This window comes from Podarcis liolepis (assembly GCF_965112155.1).
Source record: "Podarcis liolepis genome assembly, chromosome: 15".
Taxonomy (NCBI): Eukaryota; Metazoa; Chordata; class Lepidosauria; order Squamata; family Lacertidae; genus Podarcis; species Podarcis liolepis.
The window spans coordinates 19,523,113-19,538,572 of NC_139566.1; the positions used below are offsets into that span (position 1 = coordinate 19,523,113).

General features: G+C 46.6%; 1 protein-coding gene across 19 annotated transcripts in view; it reads left to right on the forward strand.

Annotated features, from left to right (window-relative positions):
* SEMA4A (semaphorin 4A) overlaps positions 1 to 15,460 on the forward strand; it is an 81,311-nt gene that overhangs the window by 17,854 nt on the left and 47,997 nt on the right. For 8 of the 19 annotated variants that reach the window (XM_083478284.1, XM_083478278.1, XM_083478269.1 and 5 more), the window contains one exon: positions 7,145 to 7,238. The exons of 8 other annotated variants lie outside the window; for them this stretch is intronic. The gene's annotated coding sequence lies outside the window, so the exon portion shown is untranslated. Of the gene's footprint in view, positions 1 to 5,365; positions 5,501 to 7,144; positions 7,239 to 8,459; positions 8,847 to 15,460 lie in introns of those variants that run through there. 3 more of the 19 variants (XR_014519810.1, XM_083478276.1, XM_083478282.1) reach the window with 2 other exon arrangements.

The window sequence follows — 15,460 nt, forward strand, 5'->3', positions numbered from 1 at the left end:
AATCATTCTAGTTCAACCAGCATTTGAGAGGCATGGAACGCTGGGCAGATCAAGAAAGGAATGGGTTGCAAATTGGCTGATATGCATGTATATATTCTCATTTGACTAAGGCTGGAGCGGACAGAAACATTTTTTCTTTACCCAGACAATTGGAAGCAGTTTGAAATAGGAATGACTCTGTGTTCGTGGTTTGTGCTGGAAGGGTTCCCAAGCTTTATTGCACCCAGAGGCATATTTTGAAATCTAAGGAGCCGGTGTGGGCTGCTGCCCATTTCACGGACAAAAAAAAATCTTGTGATACTCAGGACCCTTCCCCCAAAGCAAAGCACTATACCCCACCCCCTGCCCCAAATAAAGCACAGACAAAACAGCAAGCAACACCTCCCCCGAAAGATTGCATTTGGTCCCTGGACTAAATGCCCTCATTACTAAATGCCCCTCATTTAGAAAGTCCCTGCATGCAGAAATCTAGCCTGCCATGTTCCAGCTTTGCCTCTTCCCTGAAGCACTTGTTTTCTGTGTGTGGGGAGGAATTCTTTGCAGAGAGTGTTCCATCAAATGAGATCTTCCCCCTCTTCATTCAGAAGTGGTACAGCTTGGACACAGGTTGAGAACTCCATGAAAATGAGACTCAAGTGAGAAGAAGATATGGTGAATGCCTGACTCTGTAGAGCAGGAGCGAGGGACCTTTAGCCTGCCAGATGAGGCTGAACTAAAACTCCCATCAGTCTCAGGAAGCATGGGCAATGGCCAAGGATGATGGGAGTTGTGGTCCAGCAACATCTGGGGGGCCTTAGATTCCCCACACCTTCCGTAGAATGTACTAGTCGAGAGCAATGGAGTTGAAATGGGCAGTGTCAATACCATCTGTGGAACTCACCTTCTTAAAAGAAAGTCCTTCTTCACAAAGCACTTAGTTAGACTATGGAACTCCCTCCCACAGGAGGCAGTGGTGGCCACTGACTTGGATGGCTTCAAAAGAGGATTGTTCAGATTCATGGAGGAGAGTCGGCCAACGATGTCTCCTAGCCATGATGTCTATGCTCTGCCGCCACAGTTGGAAGAAGTAATGCTTCTGAAAACCAGTCACTGGAAGCCACAGGAGGGGAGAAGGCTCCCGTGCTCAGGTCCTGCTTACTGGTTTCCCCTCATATCTTTGGTTGGTCACCATGAGAACAGGATGCCAGACTAGATGGGCCAACGGCCTTAAGTTCTTATTCTCCACTTTTCCCTTGATTTCGCTAACCAGCCAGGTGCAAAAAGCCACAAGAGCGAGTTTCCTCACAAGTGTTGAGAACCTTTTGAATGCTCGCCAAGGAAGGGACGCTCCTCCACCCCTGCAAAAAAAGGGGGGGGGAAGTATGGTATAATAGAGTCTCATGACAAAATAATTACAGTGTTCGATCAATTCCAGGAGATCTGCATTGGAGCCAAAACTGAGACACACATGAGTGGTGATGGGCACAATTAGTTTTAGCCTTGATAAAGTGCGTAGGGTGATCGTCACTCCATCCGGTTTCCTCTACCTGGGAGCAGCTCTACAGGGTCTTTTTTTTGTTTTGTTTTTTTAAAGGCTTTCCCCCAGATGTGTTTAGTGAGATTCTTTCACCCACAGATGCCCATCCTGAGACCTTCTACATACAAATCCAGCAATCTACAGCTGCACCACGGCTCTCTGCAAAGGGTCCTTATATACTAAATAATGATGATGATGATTTATTTATACCCCATCCATTTGGCTGGGTTTTCCCAGCCACTCTGGGCAGCTCCCAATAGAATATTAAAAACACAATAAAACATCAAACATTAAAAACTTCCCTAAACAGGGCAGCCTTCAGAAGTCTTCTAAAAGTCAGATAGTTGTTTATCTCCTTGACATCTGATGGGAGGGCGTTCCACAGGGCGGACCCCACTACCGAGAAGGCCCTCTGCCTGGTTCCGTGTAACCTCACTTCTCGCAGTGAGGGAACTGCCAGAAGGACCTCGGAGCTGGACCTCAGTGTCCAGGCTGAACGATGGGGGTGGAGACGCTCCTTCAGGTATACTGGGCCGAGCGCGACACCCCTACCTGCCAAATTCCTCTCGCCAGGTCCCAAGATCACCACCAGGTCTCTTGAGGCTCAATGTTTGAGATTCCTGAGACGGAGCTAAGGGCGGGGTCTCAGTTTTGGGGGACGAGCCTGATGGGGCGTAGCAGCAAGTAGCACTTGCACTCTCAAGGGAGGCGCTTGGTGGTGATGGACATGAAGTGAAGAGGGAAAGCTCTCTGACCAAGCAGAGAATTGCCTGTTCCCCTGGCAGTATACCTAAGGACTGATCCCTGAATTGGTGTCAGTAGTGCTCTTGTGCTGAACCGTCTGGAATGCCAGAGGATCTGGGTGTCTGCCGACCTATTCTCCCACATGGTGCCCTCCCTCCCCGCCTGTCTTTCTTCCCCATATTTGAAGCACACCCATGTTTTTGTTTGCTTGTGTTGTGCTGATGGATCCACTACTGTTGAAACTCCCAGGGTTGGGTTGAATGAAAGATTTCCCCCTAGCTGAGATATTTCTTCTGATAACCTGCTAGGTGAGATACGCCCGCCCACCTAAGCCCCGCCTTGGGGAGCAGTGAGTGGAGGCATTCCAGGCGAGGTTCCAAAAGAGAGCATGAGCCAGTCAACATAACGGCACTTATTTATTTTACTGTATTTTGTAAAATTTGTACGCCGCTTAATTGCAAGGGGAAAAAACCCTTGAAGAGGTTTGCCAAAAGAATGAACAGTAAAACTATCAATAAAAACTGCTATTTGAAACATTCAAAGAGTAATTAAAATTCACAATGAGCCTCGTTAAAACACCTGTCAACATTCTACGTATCTGAGCAGGCTTGCCTGACCAAAAGCTCTTTCAGCATTCCTCACCTTCCCTTGCCTTTTTTTGGTTTTAGAATTGCCCTCCACCCCACTCTTCCTCCATGATTGATTCAGATCAGTTTGTTAAACATGGATGCCTCTGGGAAGCTCCAGGGCCAACCGGAAGGTGGGCAGAGAGACAGGGGACTCTTTTGTGTTCGGGCCCAGAGTCAGCAGAGGCCCCAAAACCTGCACTTTATTTTTAATTATTTTAAAAAGCAAGTTTCTAGTCCTCATAGAACAAAAGTTATGAAGCAAAATTTTCAGGTGCCACTTGAAGCGATTGCTTTGTGAGGAAGGAGCCCGCTGCTGTGTTTTTAGGCAATGCGTAAATTGACAGATAAAACTGATGCAGGGAATTGGACTAGATGACCCAGATCCCTTCCAATTGTAAAATTCTATGATTCTGTCGAGAAAGATCAGTCTTACACACGCACCAGGAAGACCTCAAAGCAGCTTCAAAATGAACCAGGAAGTCCAGATGATGGAGAAAGGGCTTAATGGTTTTGGGTCTTGCTTGGCAAGTCTGTCTCTTTCTCTAGATTCAGACAGTGGAGAAGGGATTGCCTAGTTTATTTTGAAGCTGGGTTTTTTGGGGGGGGGGGTTAATCTTCCCTGAAAATGAAATTGTGGCCTGGAGAACAGAATCCCTGTGACTTGAGCAAAATTGTGTCCACCCAAAACCAAAAGGCAGGAGCAAAGACAGGCAGTCTTGCTGTTTCGAATTCAGGTTTGATTTCATTCAGATTTTCCATTCATATATGCACGTTTATTTCTTTTCTACCAACATATGCATTTTATGCACGCCTTCCCCTAATATAGGCATCTTGCACACATTATTTGCTTGGAGAACTGAAGTGTTGGGGAAGTGTGAATTTCAAAGGATAGCCGAGTTTTGGTTTACCTTGCATTTCGGGAAGTGCAGATTAGGTGGGTTCCCCCTTAAAATATGAACCAACCCAAATCTCTCTCCCTCTTCCCCACTCTGTCTTCAGAAGCAGCAGGGCGTTTGGAAACTGTCCATCATCACAATTCTATTTAGAACTTAAGAGTGTTTAATCAGATGAACACTTGCGTCCTGATTGTGCGCATGTTTTCATAGGAGCAAGTGTATACAAGATTGATGTCAAACAGGAAAAGTTGTCTTTCCTGTCTGTCTTTCATCCTTGGACATGGGATTGTGGCTGTAAACTTATGTGGACTTACTCTGGAGTAGGGATGTGGGGGAAATTTGATTCAGATCTCATTTGAAGCTGTATCAATCAAATTCACACTATCTGAAACAGTACCGGCAGTCCTGTATAGGGAAGCTTTTAATGTATGATGTTTTAATGTGTTTGGTGATTAAATTTGTTGGAAGCTGCCCAGAGTGGCTGCCCAGATAGGTAGCACAACAACAACAACAAACAAACAAAACACAGTTGTCCTTTGAAATTTTCGCGTACAGTGGTACCTCGGGTTACAGACGCTTCAGGTTACATGCTCCGCTATCCCAGAAACAGTACCTCGGGTTAAGAACTTTGCTTCAGGATGAGAACAGAAATCGCGTGGCGGCAGCGCGGCGGCAGCGGGAGGCCCCATTAGCTAAAGTGGTACCTCAGGTTAAGAAAAAGTTTCAGGTTAAGAACGGACCTCCAGAACGAATTAAGTTCTTAACTTGAGGTACCACTGTATCTGAAATTATTATGCAGTTCACCAACCGAGAAATGCTTACAAAAACGCATCTATTAGGGGGAAATGTGAGTAAAAATGAATATATTGTGTTAGAGGAAATTTGCTTGCAGAATGTGTACATTAGTTAAAACAGCATATAAAAATGTGTTTATTGGGAGAAATTTGCAGTAGAATGCTGATGAATTTTCCTGACATGTTGCTGCAAAATGTGCAGGCCTGAGTTTAAGACTGGAAAAATGAGAACCCAGGAGAACTGAAATGGACAGATCCTTTCTGTCCTTACACTGGAGTAAACCCCACTGAAGTCTGTAGAATTGCTTCTCCCCAAAAGGCTGAACAGCGACAGCATCGTTTATTTCCAGGGGGACGTACCAGAAGACAGGGAATGCCCTTAAGAATCTGGGGCAGGTGGCATTCATGGCATGAAACATTTGGAGAATAGTAGGAAGAGCCAAAGCTCAGCGGTAGAGCTCATGTTTTGCCTGGGGTCTCCAGGCTAGGTCTAGGAATGCCGCCTTCCTGCAACGCTGGAGAGGTTTTATTTTCACCCTTTTAGTTGATGAGCTGTTTCACAAGCGTTTTGTTTCGGTTAACATTCCCCAATCTTCATGGCATCAGGTTGATCAACTTGATTTTTCATTATCTTTTGAGGAGCATGCATGACCTCTTTTTCGAAGCCATAGCCTATTCAAAACCTAATCTTGTGTTGGTGGGGAGTCCATCTGGAGTGGGTGACTTCCAACTTTTAAAAACACATGTCATTGTTGCTCAAGTTGCTTCCCAGTGCTGCTGCCATTGGTTGCCACTGGTTGATGTCACAGACAAGATGAGCGCCAAAGGCTTGGGTCTTAGTGACAGGGGTCAGAGCAAGGATAGCTGCAAAGCAGGGGGAGCAAAGCAGGCGGAAGACAGAGAAATGAGCCTGAGGGAAGGGTAAGTGGTGAAGGAGAAGAACTTGTGGCCGGACAGGGGAAAGAGCAATTTAGCTTGGGGAGGTAGGCAAAGAGGATGTGGGGGCCTGGGGGAAAGGCATTTAAAAGGATGAGCAAGGAAGGCAGAAATATTTGCCCTGTAGATTTCTCCCCCCCCCCCCCACAAAAAAACCAGCAGGTTCTGGGTCTATTCTGGAAATGCTGCTGCCCTCCCTTCAGAAACCATGTTTTAGGTGAGGAGGACGATTTCTCCTCCTGCAGGAGTACAGTTTTTTTCATCCATTTGCGTATAAATTCATGTTCTTTGTACTATGCTGATTTATTTTTCCTTTGGAGATATGTCTGTTACTAATCCTCCACACTGAGAGCTCGTTTTGGTTGCGAAGGCAGTTGCGGATTCTCCAAACATATAAGCAACATTGTCCAGGGATCTTCTCTGCATCTCCACTCTGCTAAATCCACCCAGAGAGTCCTGTGGGTGGCATCTGAGAGGCTTGTGGTTTAGGGTTCCTGAGCTTTCCATAGAGAAGTGCTGGAAGCATAAGGGAGGCCTCTGGTAAAGGAGGCATCTAACTACCCAAGAACCATGATTTCTGTTGCCGTAAATTGGCTGTCTTTAGGATTCCGTAGGACATTCCTTGGATTCTCAATGTGGTGCCCATGGGCATCATGGCACCCTCGAACCCCCCCCCCCCAGGACATGAGTAGGCACACTACATCTCCCAATTTGTAAAAATTGGGTTTCATTTATTTTATTTTTGTGGGTGGCACAGGGCTGGCTGGAAAGTGCATATATACAGTCTTGTCCGGCCTCCTTACCTACTTTCTCCACAATGCCTCTGGGCCCCACATGCGAGTCTCCTTTGTTTTGTTGCATGGTGTGTATTTTGTTTGGTTTGGTTTTATTTTGTTTGGTTTGTAGGTATTGTTCCTTTAGGATGATTGTTCAGTTGAGGGGAGTGTTTGTTTTGGGGGTGGGTTGCCTGCTTTATTGGGCTCTGTGTTCCTTGCTTTGGAGGGTGTGTAGGGTTTTGTTTTGTTTTTAACCTAGGCTGATCCACACTTACCTTTTGCCTCTATTTTCATGTACAGAGCCACACTTTAAAGCTCCGTATACAATTGCTCTTTGTTTTGCTCTAGAGCTTTCCTAACAATAAACTGTTCTTTAGTGCTCAATCAGACCAAACAGCAATTCGGGTTTTCCACATGTAGCTGTTTGCTCCGATTCAGCTTTAAAGAGCAAGTTTTTGCAGGAAAAGCTCAGGAGCAAAAAAGAAAAAGGGAGCTCAGACACAGAACTCGAACTGAGTCTGGAAAGAGCAGAGCAAAAGGTAAGTGTGAAAAAACCCCTAGTTTTGTTGTGTGGATGTGTCTGAACATCACCACTTATTTGTCTGTGAAATGGGTATTTTGTGCTGCCCATGCCTGTTTCTTAGATTTCCAAAGGTACCCCCAAGCCCCACAAAAGAGGTGAAGACCCCTGACTCTTTGGGCCTCCATTCATTGATATAACAGCCTTTTACTGGAATCCTTTTGTAAGCTGTATTTTGAATTAACATGTTCTACAATATGTGGGAGAATTGGGGCGGGGAGAGAGACTCACGCAGCTAAAGCTTTGAAAACAACCCGTCCTTCTGTTTTTCAGAGAGAATTCTGGAACTGAGTCGTTGCTCTTCTTGTGTGTCCTTGATCTTACTGTGCCTAGAGACGCAGCTGTCAAATGAACAGGGGTTTATGAGGTAATTAACGGTGATGGGGTGGAGAGAAACAGATCCTTAGTTGTGACGCTATTGTCTTCCCATTTTGAAATAAGAATAGTTATAATAATACAGCCAAACTTTCCCCCTCCCTGGTGAAGCTGTCATGTGAAGATGGATCATGCATGGTTCGATTATTTACCTGATCGGTTTCTTTTTATAGAAAATAAACACACACACACACACACACACACACACACACCATTTTTGTTCAGCTCTAGTTACCTTGGCTTGCCAACTTTTGTCCTTGCCTCTGCTCCTGTGCAGCTTGACACATTCGCAGAAATTAAACAGGTGCAGCTTTTCCTCGTATAGCTTCCTCTCTCCATGCCAGGGAAAACTTTCGCCGGCTGAATTTGTGCGTGCAGCAGGCAGAGGAGCAGGACGAACAAAGCAGTGCGGAAAAAGTTGACTACCTGAATGTCAGGCCAAACAGGAAGGTGTGAGAACAGTTCTCAATGGCTTTCCTTTCTGAAGGACCCTCTAGGGAAAGGGAGTTCCATGCTTATGGGACAACTGCTGGAAATCCTCCAAGAACTGGGAATCTGGTGGATGTGGGGTGTGTTCATGTGACCACCTTTGAGTACACGGAAGCTGTCCATCCCCCTGGTGCATTTCACAGCTCTCCCTTCCCCAACCTGTTCACATCAGCACAGCTTCATTAATGTCAGAATCATTCCTTTGGTGCTCACCTTAGCAGGTGAGGTCTTCGCGCCCCCCCCCCCACAGGTGTTCCCACTTTGGCTGGAAACCAGATAGGAATGGCTTAAGGACTCCAACTGCTCTGAAGCTGGTTTGATAAACAATGCGTCAAACGGTATTATGGAATTTTAGAACAAAGCACAGGATATATATGAATTTTGGGTTGTATTCTGCGAGCAGAGAACAGAAACCCAGCCCTGGGAGCACAGTGAATGCACAGCAAACAGGAATGTGAAAACAGCTTCGATCCGCAACCTGTTCCCTGCCACTGACCCACCCAAGTGCTTCAGGAAGGCCTTCACGGGAACTTTCTCAGTCCAAAAGCAGCTCAATATCCCCCTCCTTGAGTGGTGTGCGAAGCAGCTTGTGGGAGGCGGGCACCGCCTTTGCTGCCAAAGGAAAGGCCCCTGGATGTGTTGAGACTCGCTGCCTGTGTTGCTCCACCAAGGAGAGAGAACGAGAGGATGGGGTGGACTTTCTGGTTTCCTGACTCACAGCGAGTGACAGCAGCAGCCCGCTCTCTCTGGGGAGAGCATTCTGGGCACTTTCCAGTCGGAACGGGGTTCCAGCAAAGGCACAGCTCTGGAGGAGGAGGAGGAAGAGGAAGAGGAAGAGGGAGCCATTTATTTGCAAGAAAACAGACTGGAGTTTCCTTGAGCCGGGAAGCCAGGTCTTCAGCTGGGAGAGCTGCCTGGGGAGATTGTGGCTGAGGGGGAACTTTGCCTGCCTCGGTCCAAGAGGCTACTGGAGAACTGGTTTGGCCCAGAAGTCATCATTGCTCCAGCCAGCCAGCCAGCCAAGGCCTCCATCGCCAAAGGGTGGATTCATTTGCTGTTCCACAGAAGGATGCCCACAAATGCAGCCTGGCCTCCACACCCTCCCGGAAAGGTAACAGATGCTCCCTCCTCTTCCTCAGTCTTCGCTGGGTGTGCAAGTTGGACATTTGTGTTTGGTGGCGCTGTCAGGGCAGGACTTATGGCAGAGGTCCAGGGCCCCACTCAGCAAGAGGGACTGCCAAATGCAGCAGGGCCGGCCTGCCACACTTCAAGGTGTGCTGCCATCTAAACAAGAGCATGCTTTTAAATCCAGAGTCTGAAATGACCCCGGTGCACCACTGTCCATGTTGCCAAGTCACAGGGTTGGAGTTCTAGGTGGCTTTTGGTCTGGCATGGGAGGAAGACTGGACTTCATGGTAATGGTCTCTCTTTCCTGAGCCAGCTGTGGGATTTGTGGGAGGGGGCCGCAGCCAATGCACCCTCCTCAAGGGAGCCCCTTTCACCTATAAAGTGCAGGCAGGCATGTGATCTGAGGGTTCCTGAACCTTGCAATGCTGAGGGAGGAAGGCTGTCGATGGCCACGTTGGCTCTGCTCTGCTTCCACAGTCGGAGGCAGTAATGCTTCTGAATGCCAGTTGTGGGTGGGAGAAAGTGCTCTTGTTTGCGTGTCCTCCTTGGGTGTTTCCCATTGGAGATCTGATTGGCCACTGTGAGGACAGGATGCTGGGCTAGATGGACCACTGACCTGATCCTGCAGGCACTTCTTATGCTCTTATGATAATGGAGGGTGGGAGGGCTGTCCTCTTCCCAGTCCTAGCAAACATCTGGTGTCCCTCTTCATTGTGGCACTTTTTGTCCACCTGGGGCCTTCCAGATGTTGTGGACTGCAGCTTCCATCAGCCTCAGTGGTCAGAGGTGATGGCGAATGGTCATTTCCAGAGGATAATGCTGGGAGATGTCGTTCAGCCCCATGGTGCCTTCAGTGTGGAGTTCCTCAGTGTTCAAACTTATTGCCCATGCTGTTTAACTGCATCTACATGAAACCACTGAGTGGGGTCATCTGGAGTTTTGGAGTACATTGTCAGCAATATGCTGGTGACTCATAGTTCTACTTCTCCTTTTCTTCTGCAGCTGTGGCCATGGATGTGGTGGACCATTGTTTTGCCTTGGTCATGAACTGGATGAGAGTCAATAAACTGAATCTCAATCCAGATACGACTGAAGCACTGTTAGTGGGTGGTTCCCTAGACCAGATGGATGGGAGACAGCCTGCTCTTGATGAGGTTACACTTCCTCTGAAGGAGCAGGTATGTAGCTTGGGGGTGGATGTGGATCCATTGCTGTCGCTTGAGGCTCAAGTGGCCTTGAGGGCATGGAGTGCCTTCTATCAGCTTCAGCTGGTGGCCCAGCTACGCCCCATCTGTTGTCTATGCTCTGGTAACTTGTAGGTTACATTATGGCAATGTTTATTGCTGTGTACATTGGGCTGCCTCTGAAGATGGTTCGGAAACTTCAGCCAGTGCAGAATTTGGCGGCTCACTGGTGCAAAACTGAGCATATCAAATGCCATTCCTAGTCCAAATGCACTGGCTGCCAAATAGTTTCTGGACCCAATTCAAAGTACTGGTCTTGACGTATAAAGCCTTAAATGGCTCAGGACCGTAATACCCCAAGGACCGCCTCTCCCCTTATGAACTGGACCCTGAGATCAGCATCCAAAGCCCTTCTTTGTGTGCCTCCTCCACAAGAGGTCTGGAGGGCAGCAACACAAGAAGGGGCCTTTTCTGCGGTGGCTTCCTGTTGGTGGAATGCCCTCACCAGGGAGACTTGCCTGACACTTTCACTACATATCTTTCGGTGCCTGTCAAAAGCATCCCTCTTCACCCAGACCTATGGCTGATTAAACCATCTGTGGCCTTTTAAATGTTTTTGAATGGGCTTCCAGTAGCACCTTAAAGACCAACTAAGTTAGTTCTTGGTATGAGCTTTCGTGTGCATGCACACTTCTTCAGTGTATCTGAAGAAGTGTGCATGCACACGAAAGCTCATACCAAGAACTAACTTAGTTGGTCTTTAAGGTGCTACTGGAAGGAATTTTTTTATTTTGACTATGGCAGACCAACACGGCTACCTATCTACAATTTGAATGGGCTGTTACTGTTTTTCTTTCTGCGGGCTGTTATTATTTTATGTATTTTGTGTTTTTATCCTGTAAACTGCCCTGTGATCTTTGGATGAAGGGCAGTGTATAAATTTAATAAATGAGAAAAATAAGAAAAATCCATCTATATGGGTTCTTTCCCTTTCTGTATAAAGTTAAGGGTGCAGTGGGGATTCTAGGCCATGTTCATACCATACATTTATAGTACTATTATGCTGCTTTAAACAGTCATGGCTTCTCCCCACCCCCCACCCAAAGAATTCTGGGTACGGAGAGTTGTCAGGAGGCCCCCTATTCCTCTCCCTGAGATACAATCCCCGGAGTTCCATATGAAAGGGGATTGACTGCTAAACCACTCTGGAAAAATGTAGCTCTATGAGGAGAACAGAGTTCTCCTAACAACTCTCTGCACTCTTCATGAACTACAGTTCCCATCATCCTTTGAGAGGAGACCCTGACTGTTCAAAGTCGTATATAAGTGCTTTAAATGTATGATGTGAATGTGGCCCTAGTATTTTGGTAGCCGTTAGTACAGAGCCATAGGGTAAAATTTATTCTAGGTTGGCGTAGAATACAGACGTGACTTCATCTAGAAACCTCATTTCCCCCTTCTCCTACTTCTGCTTGGGCTCTGTAAACTCCCTACCCACGCTCCCACTGTGGGCATGCCACTTCTCAGAAGCGTCACACTATTTGCCCGTCTGTTCAGTAATTTTGTTATTACTAAGCAGACGGCCCCAAAATATGGTGAATCTGGCTCCCTTTTGCTTATGCTCCCAGTTATGTCAGTGCAGATATTCTAGATTTGCCCAATTTAGTTGTAGAGTTTGTCATAATGTTGTGCGTAAGCCCCCTGCCCCTGCTGGAAAAAACGCTGTACAACTGTGGCTGTTTAGAACTGCCTTTTCTTTAGGGTTGTTTTCTGAGTACATTGGCAATTATGCTGTGTACTACTTTTCTGGTATCCTTTGAATGCTGCGTTTTTTACAGCTGCTGTTCATGAACTTTGAGCACAGAAAAAGTCAGAATCACAAGACAAGATAGTTTTGGGCTTGGCAGAAGCAGCTGGGAGAGTTAATGACCTCTCAAACTTTTCCCCTTCTGGATTTAACACTTAATTTAATGCCCAAGGAAAATATAAAACAAAGGTTGTTTTATAACCACAAAGTCCAGGCATCAGAGTGTATGGGAACAAGTAGGAGGAGAGGGAAATAAGATGGAGAGAGACGAAAAACTAGGCTGCCAATTTTACTAACTGGTTCAGGGATGAGTAGGTCCCTTGCTCTTCAGCAAAGGAAATGTGCCAAATGTAGCATGTTTCCTCTCTTCCAAATAGGCAACAGTTATTCCCATTTTGTGAAAGTATCAGAGAGGATCATTTGGCCAGGACTGTACAGGGCAGTCTTTGTCAACCTGGTGCCCTCTAGATGTTTTGGATTGCAAGCCCCCATCCAAAACATCTGGAGGGCACCAGGTTGGCAAAGGCTGATAGGAGTCCTTGACAGATTTGCAGCACCAGCAAAAGGAACCTAAGTTTTTTCCAGGGCTAGGTATCTGCCTCAAGGTTTAAAGTTTGAAAGCAGGGAGAGAAAGGATGAGTGTGAGAAAATGCATGTAGTGTTTTCACATACCTGAGCTTCACATTTGCTTTTGGGCTTCTTTGATGCTATTTATGTATACACGTGACTGTAGTTAATTCAGCAAAAAGGTCTATATAACAAGAATAAGTGTTTTGGCCAATGTATCAGAAGCTCCAGGGGATGGCCAGGAAATTCATGGCTTTGCTGCCCTCTGGATGTTGTGAACTACATCTTCCACCAGCCTGGCTGCCATGTGGAGATGATTTAATACATGTACATTATCGTTACATTTAAAACATTTATATCTTGCATTTGTGCCTTGATATGAGCCACCAGCAATAGACAGATACTGAACCTGACCCACACTGACATTGGCTGTAGCTTCAAAAACTTGTGCTTGAGCCTTGCTTTTTCCTCCTCCCTCTCATTCCTTTCTCCTCATGTGCCATGCCTTATTGTGAGCCTGCAGGCTGTGACCCTCTTGGAAGTGATTTTTGTAAGCTGCTCTTGAGAGCCTTTGTGGCTAAGGGACGTGGCATAAATGCTGCGAATCAATGAATCGATAACACCTGGATGAATGGTCTTAATTGTTATAAGGAGAGAGGCAGCCCTCTCTCTCCCTCAATCCCGGGTTTAGACACGGCCCCAGCCTAATTCTGCTGGCCCAGCTCAAGTTCTCCATTCATACGACAAGTGAATGCTAAGCAGAAGTGGAGTTTGGTGCCTTGTGGGTGAAAATGTCCCCTGGTGATGATGGCGAGAGCTCTGGTGTGTGTTTCTGTTTCTGCGGTGCTTGACTAGAAAGAGCCTCAGTGGGAGGGCTGCTCTTTCTGAAAGAGAAGAGGATGGGCATGGAGAAAGCACCAGAAGGAGGGAGTGATGGAAGTGTGGCTGAGGGGACACGTGGGGAGCCAGCCTGTTCCCTGGGAAGAACAGCAGAGCTGGGCAGGAGAAGAAAAGAGGTACCCAGAGCAGAAGGAAGCCCTGCCATGTGCTGTTTCAGTTCTGGGGGAAGAATGAGAAGTGCTAGAAGAAGAGATGTGGGAACGCACCATGAACGCCTCCCTTGTTCTCTTATCCTGGCCATGGTGTCCACCTGAAAGGTGCCAGTACTGAGTTCTAATGAGTCCTAGCTGGGGGGGGAAAGCCCTTGGAAGGATATATATTTTTGTTGGCTGTGATATGATAAATGCATTTCTCGTCTGCAGTGCGTAAGTGCAGCCCACTCTCTTCTCCCTGCAGAGGTTTAGAAGTGGTTCAAAAAACCTGCCAGATTTGTTTGACCAGGACGAAAGAGCTGGGGCTTGCAACAGAGGACCTACAGGGCTGGGCTGGCTTCAGCCTCTTGCCTCCTCAAGAGATGGGAACACCAGTTTAGGTTTATCTTTCCGTTTCTCGTTTTTCCAGTCTTAAGATGGAAAGGACACACTCTGCATCAGTTGAATTTCTTTTTTAAAAAGTGATGAAAATTTGTCAGGTTTGCACCATGCATTCCTCCTAATATGTACGTTTTTAACGGGAATGTTTAGGGGACTTGCCTAGCCCCCCCATGTCCACTGGCTGCACACTACTGGTGTCAGCACACTAAAGTCCTGATTCCTATATCATATGAAAGGTACCTCCTGATGAAATGCTTTCTGTGGGAGGCTTTATCTTGTGGAGCATAATGATCTATTGCCTCTCTATGGAATGAGGTGATCTTTTAGGTATTGCGGCCCTGAGCGGAATAAGATGGCACCACAGCTTGAACTTGCTGCAAAAGCAAATCGAATCACGAAGCCCTCAAAACAAATTACCAAAAATTAACAAATATATTCAAATCAAAATTTTCCAAGCATAAATAATTCACTACGCTAATTTCTTTTAAGCGTTTCCCCCGTCTCTTCCTGGCTTTGGATGTGGCAAAGTCATGAATCATGTCGGCGTAATTCGAAGATCTAACAAATTCAATCTCTGCAGCACTCAGGAGGGGATAAAGCAGCGAGGTGCTCTTGAGGCATGGTGGATCAGAAGCCTTTCTTTTTTTAAAAAAAATCCTTTTAAAAAAGGAACATTCTCCACTATAGTGATGGATCATTCATCTCAAATACAGACGCAATGCAGTTTCAACATTTGGGGGAGTAATTTTCCATCACAGCTGAAAGCCCTAAATCCAAACACATCTGCTTTCATCGCCTTTTCTCTCAATATCCGAGAACGATGTGAATTTGACAATGGCTGAAATGCGTTCATTAAAATCTCCTGGAAGGTTGTCTGGGTATTTCATGCACAGATGTTCAGTCTGCACATATGGGGTGAAAATTTTGTCAGGACACGGAAACCTTTGTCAATATTGGCCTAAGCCTTCCCCTGATGTTCTGGCGCTCTCTTCAGTTCATTGGGGATTGAAGAATCTGAAGACAGTTTTGTGACTGAGATCTCACCCACACTTCCGCTTGTCCTGTGTCTAGAAAGCACGGATCCGGGGAGTTTTCGGGTTGCCCTGCCACTTTCCCTGGGAAAACCCAGTTGAGGTTTGCTCTGATTCAGCGGTAAAGATTGGGCTTTCCCAGGGAAAGCAGTGGGGCAAGCAGAAGTCTGAATGAGCCTTCAATTTGTGGGCGGCAGCATCGCCACATGTCTTCTGCGGTGTGTGGCTGATTTATGCTTTTGGTTTGTGCTCCTTCAGCCCCTAGTCTTGTCGTCAGAACTGCCCCACTATTTCCTGAGGAACGTTTTCTAGACTCCCCAGTAGGTTTACAACAGTGAAAGCTCAGCTTGAACACTTTGGAAGCTTAGGTGGCTTCTGCTGAATGGATCAAGTATGTCACACAAAATACCAGGCTCCAAAGTGTCCATTCTGCCCCTTTAGGATCCTTGCAACCACCTTTTGAGATTCACCATCCTTGTTTCTCCCTAGTGCTTTGAGATTGCTGTGGTGTGCATAGCTTTGCTGTTCTCCCTGAGTAGTGGTGTACCTGGCTTTGGTAAAACAGGCCCCCACCA